Here is a 12,927-nt window from a genome sequence, read left to right as displayed (position 1 = left end):
AATATGTTATAGACTGAGCTACATGAATATCTCTAAAATATTTCATAAATGTCAAAGATGAGAAGGAGCAGAAGACACAGGGGCTTTCCAATAGAATCTCATCTTGCTTTCACAATTATGAAGCAGAATTTTTCCAAAATGCAAATCTCTTTATTTAAATTGTCTAAAAATTTAAGCACCAAGTATATAATACTGTATCCTCACTTCTGTTTGAAATGTCTTCTAGGAATATCTGAAACAAAAGCAATAAAAGCAATGTTTGTTGGCAATCCTAACATCTAATTATATTTTCAGAAGAAAATAAGTACTTCTGCCATTTTACACTGAACTTCAAATCCTCTCTTCACAAGAGACCACAGTTTTTAAAATAAAATATCAAAGGTAGTTTTTGTCTCTAACTGCCATTTGTATTATTCTGCAAAGTGTCATAGGCCATTCTAAAATTTCTTTTCTTGAACTTCAATATGACGATTTGATTTTAGTAGCATTTTTTTCACTGGTGATTAATAAATCACATAATTCTATGGATAGAATGACTTCAGGATATTTAATTAATTATGAGGTAAAGGATTCACCCTATTGTCCAAGTTTTGCACTTGCAGAAAACTGTGAAAACTAATCCCTCTGAAGTGAGAAGTACACATGACAACAACACACAGAATAAACTGATTTTAAAACATGGTCTTTAGCTGGATAGAAACTGATGTCCTACAGTTTCAATGTCAGCATAGAAGTTCCCTATTTATTTGCTAAAAGTAGGTAAGTTCCATAATGTATTTTGTGCCCTAAAGAACAAATTTGTGGAAGAATGATGACAATAGATAAGTTTCCTGCAGGTCTGAAAAAATATTGGTCAGCTGGATGGATGGTGGTTCAGTACAGAGTAAGATCTTAAAAAATATCTTTTGCCAAAGTGAGATACAGTTGTGAAAGAAATAAAGTCTAATGTTGCTTTCTAATCAGCAGTGATCTTAACTTGAAATCAGGGTCCCAGTCTCTCCTAGAGAATTTGCTTGTAACTCAGCTTTAAGGAGTACAGCTCTATATTGATGTGTATTTATTTCAATGGAAATAGGAAAGTTCTGTGCAGGGTTTCCATGCAAACAGGATCCATACTTATGACTTAATAAGTCAGTGAAACAATACAGTTTTTTTAATCTTGTGTACTCAAATAATTTGGATTTTTTTATCCCTCTGGTAAAAGGAAAAATGTCTACACTCCACTGATCTAAGAAAGTCAAAAGAAAGAGCAGAACAGATATGGAATTATTTTATAAAACTCAAAAATAAAAATAAATACACAAGATGATGTAAGTGTTTAGGAGCTTCTTATCAGGCAATTTCCTGGACTTGGACACTTCAAAGAAATATGACTTAACATCTACTTCAATCCCATTTATAATAATTATTTTAATAAACTATTGAAATTAATAGACTTTCCCCATATTTTATCTTTTTCCTATTATTTTTTTTTCTAGGTAATGGAAAAGAAAGAATATTAAAAAAAAAAACCAAACAGACTCAAAATTTAAACAGGAGGATTAAAATATTCTGTTATGAAGAAAAAAAGAAAGACTTTCGAAACTGATAGGCTGTAATAAACTTCCATATAGATATGTTTACATGTCTATATGTAAGTTCAAGAATCAAGTGGGATTGTTTTATGTCTGTAGAGCCAAAAATGAACCTCATTGTCAGGATGTAATCCCTTAGACAACAGGTTCTTTCTTCTGCTGACCAGGCTTCAGATGCCAAGTGTCATCTGTTTGTCACTGTCCTGAGATGTATGTCATATTTTTACATACAAAATTTCTATTTATACATCACTCACTGCCATAGTCCCACAAAATGACATGAGGGGAGAGGAAGGGAGGGGAAGGGAGGGAAGGGAGAGGAAGGGAGGAGAAGGGAGGAGAGGGGAGAACAGAGCATGAGCCAGCAGTATGCCCACGTGGCCAAGAAGGCCAAGGGCATCTTGTGTTTTATCAGCAATAGTGCGGCCAGCAGGACCAGGGAAGTGACCGTCCCATGTACTCAGCAATGATGAGGCTGCATCTCAAATCCTGGGTTCAATTTTGGGCTCCTCACAACAAGAAAGACATTGTCTTTGTAAGGATGATGCTGTCTACTATCTGCTGGTGCCCCTGAAGCTCTCCTGTGGACACTTCTGCCTATAGCTGAGCACTTAAGGGAAGTGACCAGCAAAGGACTTGTTCCTCCTCCACATAGACCTGCTTTGTACCTGGATGAGGGGGCTGCTGCTAGAGTACATGCTTCCTTCACCATGTCGAGGAGTAGCTGAATCTGGGTCCCAGTCTCCTAAGCACCCTCTGCTCCAGCCCCACCTGGCCATGGAGAAAACACCCTCTAGTTCCAGACATTGTTAAATTCAGCTTGGCACGCTTTGAATCTGTCGGGACCCTGCCGTCTGACGGTGCTGCCTCCCAGGTGACCCTGCAAGCTCGGGCTGACAACCGCTTCGCACAGAACCCTCCCGAGGGAGCTGATGCTTGGGTTGCAGCAGGGTGACTCGGACACCTTCCTAAGCCTCGAGTATGAAGAAGCCAATGCTTCCAGCAGCACCTATCCTGGGACCTGATGCAACTGAAAAAGCCATTTGCAAGAAGCCTTGCAAGAGAGAATCCCCCGCCCTGCTGGGATGGGGAGGAGAATTGGTTTTAATAGGTTGTTGAAGCTAGACACCAAGTTAACTTGCTTGGTAGACAAGAGTGATCGCACTGTGCTTTTCCGGACTAGGCGGGATGGAGAAGCCGTGGCAACAGCTGCATCTCAGCGGCCCTGCACCCCGGGCTCGGTGCTGGTGCTCGCAGCCACCCGGTGCCGCTGTGAGACAAGGAACTGGCGGCTCCGGCCCTGCTCAGCCCCTGCCCGGGCTCACCAGCGCCCACTGCCTCAGTGTCCACCGGCATAAGGAAGTGGCCAGAATTTTAAAGATGGAATTGGTGGTTTCCCCAGTTTACATCCCACTCCCCCACCTCCCCGCCCCCCCTACCCCCCCCCCTCTTTTTTAACCATTCTTTTCTTTTCCATTTCTGGCAGCTTTTAGATTAGTCCTTTCTTCTCTTTGAAAAATCTACCTTCTGTTGATAGCCCCTCTCAGCTTCTGTCCTTTCTCCACCATGATGCTGCACTGCTGCTTCTGGGAATTAACTCTCTCCTATGCTAATCTAGAATCATAGAATCACAGAATGGTTTGGGTTGGAAGGTACCTTTAGAGATCATCTAATCCAACCCCCTGCCATGGACAGGGGTACCTTCCACTAGATCAGGTTGCTGCAAGCCCCATCCAGCCTGGCCTTGAAGACTTCAAGGATTATCTGGGCAATCTGTATCAGTGCCTCACCACCCTCACAGGGAAGAATTTCTTCATAAATTATTCAAAGAAATGTTCGCCACAAGTTTCCCCCATGAGCTTAAAAATACATTTTTCTTATTCTTGGCAGTCCTGTTTTGACTCTTGTTTTCAAAAACCTGAGCCAGAGGCAGTGATTGTGCATATATAGGTTACACTTATGACAGGACTGTCATGTTAACTTTAACGAAAAACAATTTAAATGCAGGGGTTAATAGCGGGTCTGTTAGCTCCCAGGATGAAGATATTGACTGGGCAAGCTTTTGGGTGTATCCTTGATGATGAAGAAGTCAGTATGCAGCCCTAATGGAGAAATCAAAGGTAGACTGTAAAGTTGGTAGGCCTAGGATGTGAGAACCACAATAAGGCCTTGAGCTTTGCCAAATGTATCACCAATAGATCCTAGCCAATGAAAACACTGTTGCTTGCTTACCTAAAATAACGTTAGTGCTTGCTGCTAGCAAGGGGTATAAAAAGGCAGATGAGAAAATAAAGTTAGACATCTTTTCTGCACACAACTAAACTCTTTGTATGTTTATCGACCGTCATGACTCTACACCAACATTAAAAGTTTGTCAGCTTTAATGAGAAACATGCATGCCCGTTATAACTTTTTACATTTGTTTTAGAATTTAATTGTTTTCTGGAAAAAACAACTTCCTTATCTGCTCCATTTTCATCCATACAACATCTTTCTTATTTTCTAATCCCCTTTGTCTTCTCCCATTCCTAGTGGTTTGGTAAGGACTTAGCTGGATGCTTTGAATTTTTGCCTTTTAATTTTGAAAGACACTGTGCCCATAAATATGATTGAAAAATTTCTAAAGTCTCGAAGCCTTTGTGGAGATTTCCTCTTCACTTTTAATACTGCTCATTCACATATTATAATTTTTTTACAATAAATGAGGCTGGTGTTCTTTGATCCTGGAGTGGCAAAGTTTTTCAACTTAACTCCTGGCAGAAGTACTGGAAATTGTATGATGCAGAAGGTATCTGAGTATTTAATCATTCTTGGTAAATGTAGTTTGATTACATTTTTAACTCATGTTGCAACTTGGTGTGTCTTCACTGAAACTACATCAATTTATATCACAAAAAGAATCAAGCTTGGCATAAAATGTACCAGCAATTTTGAAATATTAATAGACATTGGCATAAGCAGGGACCTGAATATGGTACATTTGTACTTGTAACACATACTTTTATTTTTATGTATGTCATGGTTTAACCCCAACCAATGCACCATGCAGTGCCTTGCTCACTTCCCTGCCACGGCCCGAGGGTAGAAGGGATAGGGACACAGCACCACGCAAAAGGGTTCAGACACAGTTGAAAGTCTGGGTGCAATGCCAATTTATTAAGAGCAGACAGGGACTTATATAGGGTAAGGGTGAGGGGAGAATTCATAACTGAGGTGGAGCATGGGACTGACAACCCAGGGTAAGGCAGGACTGGGAGACAGGAGAAAGGTGGGTGTGACTTATGGGTATCCAGGGGAAAGGACCAATGGGAGCTCCCTCTGCACTGCGGCAACCTTCAGCCAATCAGTGAGAGATGAGGAGGAAAGCCAGGGGAGAACAGGGGAGTAAACAACTTTAGGCGGGAAAAAATGTGAGGGCAAGTACAGACAAGCCCTACACCATACAAACTAAGGGGAATAACATGGGGGTACGTTGAACTTGGTGTAAAACCGGGGAATAACGTGAAAGTCCATGAGATAACAGTCCTTTCAGGCTCCATAAATATCTCCCCAAGCCTGAAATTGTTCCCATTCTGATTTTCTGTCCTCCTCACTTCTCCCTCCCTCTCCCAATAGGATGGAAAAGAGAATCAGGGGAAAAAAACCCAAAAAGGTAAAACTCCTAGTTTGAGGTAAGAAAAATTTAATAATAGAAACAAAGTAAAATATAACATTTGTAATAATAATAATCATAATCATAACTTAGTAGTAGTAGTGATGCCTCAGAGATTTTTTTTTAAGTTTTGTAGATTTTAGTAGTTGTGTAGTGAATATAGATTTTAATGTAGCTGTATTATATCCCTTACCCTTAACATAGTAGTTACACATACCCAACTCTGTTACCCCATTCCATATCAATCCGTCTAAATTCCGTCAACGTGTTTAGTCTTCTTTTCAAGGTAGAATTGTAGAAAAACACCCTAAGGCGTGGATCAGAAGATATCACACAGACACAGTGACCTTCAAGCCCAGAACTCTGGAGGAACTCTAAGAACTGTGTGTGCTGTGAAGAAGATGAAGATGAGGAAGAAGGGGTCCCAAAGACCCCAGACCCAATTCCCAAAAGGCTGTGGTGGGGGGCAGAACCGGGGTGGACAGATCTGCTATTGGATGGACCTTTTTACAAAATCATAGAATCACTGTCTGAGGGTGCATGTGTCATGTGTATTCCCTGGGCCTCAGGCCTGAGATTAAAGGGCCTACTCTCTTTATCTTATATACTAAATTGGCCTGGAGTCTTTTTTTCTCCACAGTCGCTTAAGGTAACAGTAGACACAGAGTCTAGCTGTCTGCTACATCAGGTAATAGCTCACCTAAACTGATGAGAGCTGATCCTGCTCTGTCTTGTAAATGTATATGTTACACACTAACTTCACAATGTGTTTTGTCAGCATCTTTCTCTTCTGATGATTAAAGCTGATAATTTCCAGAAAGATTTTTTTCACAGCTATTTTTTTTTGTTTGTTCATAATATGTGTCCAGGTGTTGATAATTTGACTCAAGACCAAACCAACACTGGATATACTTTGCTCACTATCTAAAAGTCTCTAGTCAGCCAAAACATGAGTTTCCTCATAGTGCTTGGATTGATAGGAATATTGGTGCGAGTGCCAGTACACTACTGTAGTGGGTCGACCCTGGCCAGATGCCAGGTACCCACTAAAGCCACTTTCTCACTTTCCCTCTGCAACTGAACAGAGGAGAGAGAAAAAAAAACCAGCTAAGGATTCATGAGTTGAGACAACAGCTGGGAGAGGTCAGTTACTGATTACCTTCATGGGCAAAACAGACTCAAAGTGGGGATGGTATTTATATTTATTAGTAACAGGATAAGAGCCAAAGAGTGAGAAATAAAACAGTCTTAAAAACACCTTCCCCCCACCCTCCTTCCATGTTCTCCCTCCTCCCCCCCAGCCGTGCAGGGGGACAGGGAATGGAGGTTATGGTCAGTTGTTGTTTCTGCCCCTGCTCAGAGAGAGGAGTCCTTCCCCTGCTCCCTTGGGGTCCCTCCCACAGGAGACAGTCCTTGATGGACCTCTCCGGCATGAGTCCATCCCTTGGGCAGCAGTTCTTCCCAAACTGCTGTCCCGTGGGTCACTCCTCCATGGGTTGCAGTCCTTCACACATGAGCTGTACCAATGTGGGTCCCCCACAGGGGCCACAAGTCCTACCCGGGAAAAACCTGCTCCAGCGTGGGCTTTCCTCTTCACGGGCTGCAGGTCTCTGGCAGTACCCTGCTCCATCTTGGGCCTCCCACAGGGTCACAGCCTCCTTCATGCATCCACCTGCTCCAGCATGGGCTCCTCCATGGGCTGCAGGTGGGTCTCAGCACCCCAATGGTCCTCCATGAGCTGCAGGGGCACAGCTGCTCCACCATGGTCTGCACCACGGGCTGCAGGGGCCTCAGCTCCAGCGCCTGGAGCACCTCCTGTCCCTCCTTCTGCACTGACCTTGGTCCCTACTTTGTTGTTCCCATGTTCTCACTCCACTCTTCCCTGGCTGGAATTGCTTCTGCACAACAATTTTCTGTTCTCAAATATGTTATCACAGAGGTGTTACTATTCCTCCTAATTGGCTTGGCCTTGGCCAGCAGCAGGAAGTTCGTCCTGAGCTGGCTGGCATTGGCTCCATGAGACAGGGAAAGCTTCTAGCAGCTCCTAACAGAAGCCATCCCTGTAGTCCCCCGCTGGCTACCAAAACCCAGCCACAGAAACCCACTATGCCTACCTTATGTTTGGTTGATGTGAAAAACAGAACCCAAGTTCTGGGAAGGAACATGAACTGGTCATGCTGTACTTACATGACAATCAGTATTTTAAGCAAACCTTGCAGCAGTGAAATAGCCTAAGGTTCATTAAGTCTGTATCTGCCCAGCCTGATCTCATAAATGCCTCTAAATTTACATTCTTTCAGAGGTATTTGTTCAAAGCAGATCCTGTGGGTGTCCACCTGCAAAAAACAACTTTCTAGGGACAGACTCACAGAGTCAGGCACTCTTTAACAGAATGACCAGTTAGAGACAGATAACTGGTGAGTCCAGATTAGAAATTTCTGTTCATGCTTTCTGCCAGAACTGCTGTGTTCTGACCTCCCTGTCCAGTTCTGATGTTCTTCTCATTCATTCACAAAGTAACCTAGAAATGGACAACCTAACCCCAAAAACAGACTTCATGGATGAAAGTCCATCTACTCAAATACCACTGTTATCTGGGATGCAATTTTAGTCATTCTAATAAAATTTGAGAAGAGATAACTGTTGGAATAAAATCTCCTCAGGCAATATTGAAGGCAACTCAAATGAAGGGAATAATTGTCACATAATTGTTATATTTGTCTTTGGACTGTAAGCATATGCCTTTTTCTGTTGGTTCAATATATTTTTGATAATGAGACATACATGTTAAGTTTTTAGGTTTTATTATGTGTAAAAATAGCTGTTTAAAATAACAGAGAACTCACAGCACAATATTTCTTCTACTTGTCTACATGTTAATTATTCTGGTTGAACTCATGCTAATTTTTAAATAGCATAAAAAGTTAAAATTTTGAGAACTATGTCAGTAAAAGTCCCTGAATGATTGTCTCTGAGACTTTGTTTGCCGCTTTGAAAGTATGTGTTCTCTAACTTGGTAATAAACCACCTTGGATTTAAAAGTTCTTTGAAAATTGTGTAGAGTGCAGAGAAGTAATTTTAGGACATTTCTTGGCAGGAGACAAAACACAGTGTTTTACTTGTATAGCCATAGTGTTATTTAATCCAGACACATAAACTTTTGCATCTTATCTACAGGGCATTTGGAGAACACTGGTTTTTTTGCCTCTGAAAATAACTTTAAAATTCACCAACTACTAGGAAGGGGAATTCCATGTTTTAAAAAGTTAATTCTCCAGATTACAAAGTAATGCATAAAATCCAGCCAAGAAACTAAATTACGACACAGTAATATATATGTGATATGATATGCAAACAAGACAATTCATAAAACTCATATCTGGGAAATTTATGAAAAGGGGAAAATAACTGTCTTGTAAAACATAGGTTAGATTATAAAAGAATAGATCTACGTTTTTAAAACAATGAAAGCCCCGATCCTGCTAAATTCTAGGCATTAGAATAACCTGAGTGCATTAAGTTCTTTGATGGATTAAGGACTAAACCAAAATTTGTTTTTCAAAGATGAACAAAAATTATCATCAAAGATGATAAAAAAATACACCAACTGTACCATTAAAGCAAATGCTTAGTATTCAACCATAAATATTTTTTTATTCTTGAATCTTAAAGCAATTTATTTTCTTTTAACAGTTTTGTAAACTCCCTAGTTATTTCTTTCTTCTGCTTTTGTCAAAATATCGTAAAACCATTTCCATCAGGCCTATGACTCTTTTCTATGCTTTCATTTAAGAACAATATTATAAAATACCATTATGTTTTAAAATCCCTAGTTCTTGAAGTTGTATAACTTATATTTTTATATCAATATTTAATACTTCCCATTTTACCATATTTTTTAGGTAGTAGAAGGCTTCATATTTTCAAACAGTATAATACCATACTTTCTGTCTATATGACATCACTGTTTCACCCACAGAAAGCTAAGCTTTCAGATCTTTATCAAGCTTCTTTTCCACACTGTATAAAAATTAAGGAACGTGGTGGAAGATCTGAATGTTTTTTATAACACATGTGCTTTATTGTACATTTTATGACCATATAGAACAGTATATAACACATGAGGTTTTTAGGAGTTTATTTAGTTAAGAACATGTGAAAAACACCAAGATTTTTGATGTATGACAAGAAATGTATTTCCATCTGAGAAAGGAATGTTTGAGAATAAGAGCAAGTAGAAACCTTTAAATCAAACATGTTATTTCTTTCTCCATTAATTTGAACTAAGAATTTTGAGTCCTTTCTTCAGTCTCTGTTGTTTCAGAATAAAAGTTTGGACTTCGGTGGTTTGGACTGCCTGGAAAGGTCCCAGGAGAAAAGGACCTGGGGGTGCTGGTTCACGCTGGCTGAAAATGAGTCAGTGTGTGCCCAGGTGCCAAGAAGGCCAATGGCATCCTGGCTTGGGTCAGGAATAGTGTGCCCGGCAGTACCACAGCAGTGATCATCAGGACACTGATGTTCACTGATGTTCAGTTTTTGTCCCCTCACAGCAAGGAAGACATTGAGGTGTTGGAACATGTTCAAGAAGGGCAATGGAGCTGGGAAAGAGTCTAGAGCAGCTGAGGGACCTGAGGGGGCTCAGCCTGGAGAAAAGGAGGCTCAGGGGAACCTTATGAGGTGGGGGTTGGTCTCTTCTCCCAAGTAATATGTGACAGGACAAGAGGAAATGGCCTCAAGTTGCACTAGAAAATGTTTAGATTGAATACTAGGAAAAACATCTTCACTGAAAGGGGTTGTCAAGTCCTGGGACAAGTTACTCAAGGCAGTGGTGCAGTCACCATCTGTGGAGGGATTTGAAAGATGTGCAGATAGACACAGAGCACTTGCGGACATGATTTAGTGGTGGGTTGGCAGTGCTGGGTTAAGGGTTAGACTTGACGATATTAAGGGTCTCTTCCAACCTAATTGATTCCATGATTCTAAGACATGGAAAAGCAGTTTATTCCAAGAATATGTAACTTGATTTCCTAGGTGGCAGATAAAGTGTTAAATTTCTTGGAGTTTGATGAGCTGAAAGACTTCGCTTTGGATTTGGTCTGACATCCAGGTTAGGCCCATAATCTTCCATCTGACCCTTACTGGGTAAACAAGGGAAATTCAGACCTGCTGTGTAGAGCACCCAGCAGGAAGAACTGTTTATCAGTTCAACAGAAGTTTCAATTCACCAGAATTTTAAGTTCATGGCTATTAGACATGTGAGATGCCAAGACCACTCAGTTACAGATACAGCAAAGAGAAAATATATCTTTGGACTATTCTGTCTAGGCTTTCTGTGTATGTTTACTTTATCTTTACCAGCCAGTGAAGCAATACAAGCCATATTGATAATTGCGGTTAAGTCAGTCTTGTATCTGTTCAATAAAATCCACTTGTTCAGACAAAAAAACCCAAAGTACCAGCAATGGTTGCGGAGGGTACTACCTATTTTCTTGCGTATTTTTATATTAAGGAATTTATGGTCTGAAAGGGCCCTGATATTCTGTTATTGCAGAAAGCAAAGCTATTCATAGTCCAAGTACATCTTATACACACACAGAAATTAGAGAGGAGAAGGATTTAAGAGCTTGTTATGTCCCAGTCTGCTCACTGGGTTTAGGGCAAGATTGTTTGATTCACTCTGGGTGGTGTGCAGGAGAAACAACCAAATTCATAGGATGTTCAATAACAAACTTTTACTTGTAAACTTCATAACTTATTAAGGCAGAATAAGGCACTTGGCAAATTTTAAAGCGACATCCAGACTAAGTGAGGTACTTCATTAACTTAGCAAACTTAAACTTAACCAATTTTAATTTATCCAGAAACAATAAGGCACTTAATAAGGCATCAACTGGAAATTTTTAGTCTGGCTTACAATATATTTTGAGAACAAGAATTTAGGAGAAGAATGAGAGAAAGAAAGAGGAAAAAATTATAAAGATAGAAAGATATTACCACCCATGGATCCAGCAATGAGACTTGGCTGTTGCAATTTTGATGTCCGTGGGTTGAAGTGACAGCCACAGTCTTGGTCCCTCAGGGGCAGAGGAAGCCCACGAAACACATAATTCATTAGGTTAACATATGCTCAGACCAGGTGGGAGTGCCTGGGTACCTCCCTGTATGATGTAAGACTGTGGATCACAGGACACTTGAAGATCTTTGCTGGTTTATGACAGAACAGCTGCTTCTTAAGTCAGTGCAGTTGAGCCAATTTTTCCCCATCAGAAGCAATGAATAAGGTCAGACCTACGTGTGAATGTCCTGGTACTTCCCCAGGGGGAGTTTTCACACCTAAACATGTTATGTAAGAGAGGACATTGGCATGATAAAAAGCACTATCCCGCCTCTGCAGGATCTGTTTCTTGTTAGTTCTTCCCTTGTCAGGCTCAAAACACAGCTTCTTGCCAAACAAAGGCTCATTTGGTGGTCCTCCTCTGGTGCTCACGCTCTCTGCACCCGGACTGCTTTCGCAAATCGTCTATTGTTTGAGCCATTGTCCATTAACGTCTCAGTCCCTCACAGAGCTGTATTTTCCTGTTATACAAATGCGAGGTCCTGCTTGGCAGGCCTCTGTCCCCCTCAAGCACTCACCTACCTCTGCTTCCAGGCGCAGAAGCAGGGCTCCTGTATCCATGAGCTGAACTCTTCTGCTGCTGCCTCCTCCTGTCACTCACAGCGCTGGGATCTGTTTCCTCTTTTCTGTGGCACTTTATGGTGAAATCTAGAATCAAATGACAGAGAAGAATTCCGTACAAATTGGACTTTCTACCAACAGTGTAGAACCTCCTGGACTGTTTGCTCTTGGCTGCAGACATCTGTGTTGCCAGCAGACATCTGTACCTTGTTCCATTCCATCCCTCTTTTTGGTGCTCGTAACCATCCTCAGTAAAAAGGGAGCTTGCAGTTCTGTGAGATACGCAGGCCAGAAAATAAAAGATCAAGTTAGCTCAGAAATTTACTCACCTTCTCCAGGCTGGAGATTAGAGTGCAGCAAATGACATAACAATGTTCTACCTCCAGGTACATATCCGCAATGGGCAGGACAGAGATTTAAACTCCACATCCACCGTGGGATCTGATCCTGCAGGTTTCCCACAAGCCAAAGGGAATGTGTTGTTCAAAGGCACCAGGAGCCCAGTGCTGGACGGAGAACTTTTTTATGAAGGTCTGACTTGGGAGGCTGTAGGAAAGGTGGTCAAAGGGGAGAAGGGGCAGATGCACCCATGGTGCACCCACACTGTGACGGCCACTCCAAGGGCACTCCCTGCCGTACACGGGACACAGGCACTGCCCAATGCAGAGGACGGATCCCTCAGGTATTGACAACACAAACGCTATTCAAGTCTCATACAAACACAGGTGGGATGAATGTCTCCCCAGCCTCTACATTTGCAATGGGGATACTCAACCTTGAGCCAAAATTTAGGATTCAGGGAAAAACAGTGGGAAAAGCCAAGCAGAAAAGCTGCTGTGCACGCATCACCTGGCTGCTGCTGTGCTATGATAACTCAAAGAAACATTTGGGGCCTGTGACAAACCTCTGGGACCTTCCCTGGATGCATCAGTGAGCCCTAGAGACCTACCTGTGATGGACAGAAACAGGACTTTCCGTCTTTAAGAAACGATGGACAATTCAGAAGTGAATGTAGAGCTTATTCA

Source organism: Corapipo altera, unplaced genomic scaffold, assembly GCF_003945725.1.
Source record: "Corapipo altera isolate COAL_440 unplaced genomic scaffold, ASM394572v1 61281, whole genome shotgun sequence".
Taxonomy (NCBI): Eukaryota; Metazoa; Chordata; class Aves; order Passeriformes; family Pipridae; genus Corapipo; species Corapipo altera.
The sequence above is the reverse complement of the archived record's forward strand: the minus strand, read 5'-3'. Positions refer to the sequence as shown.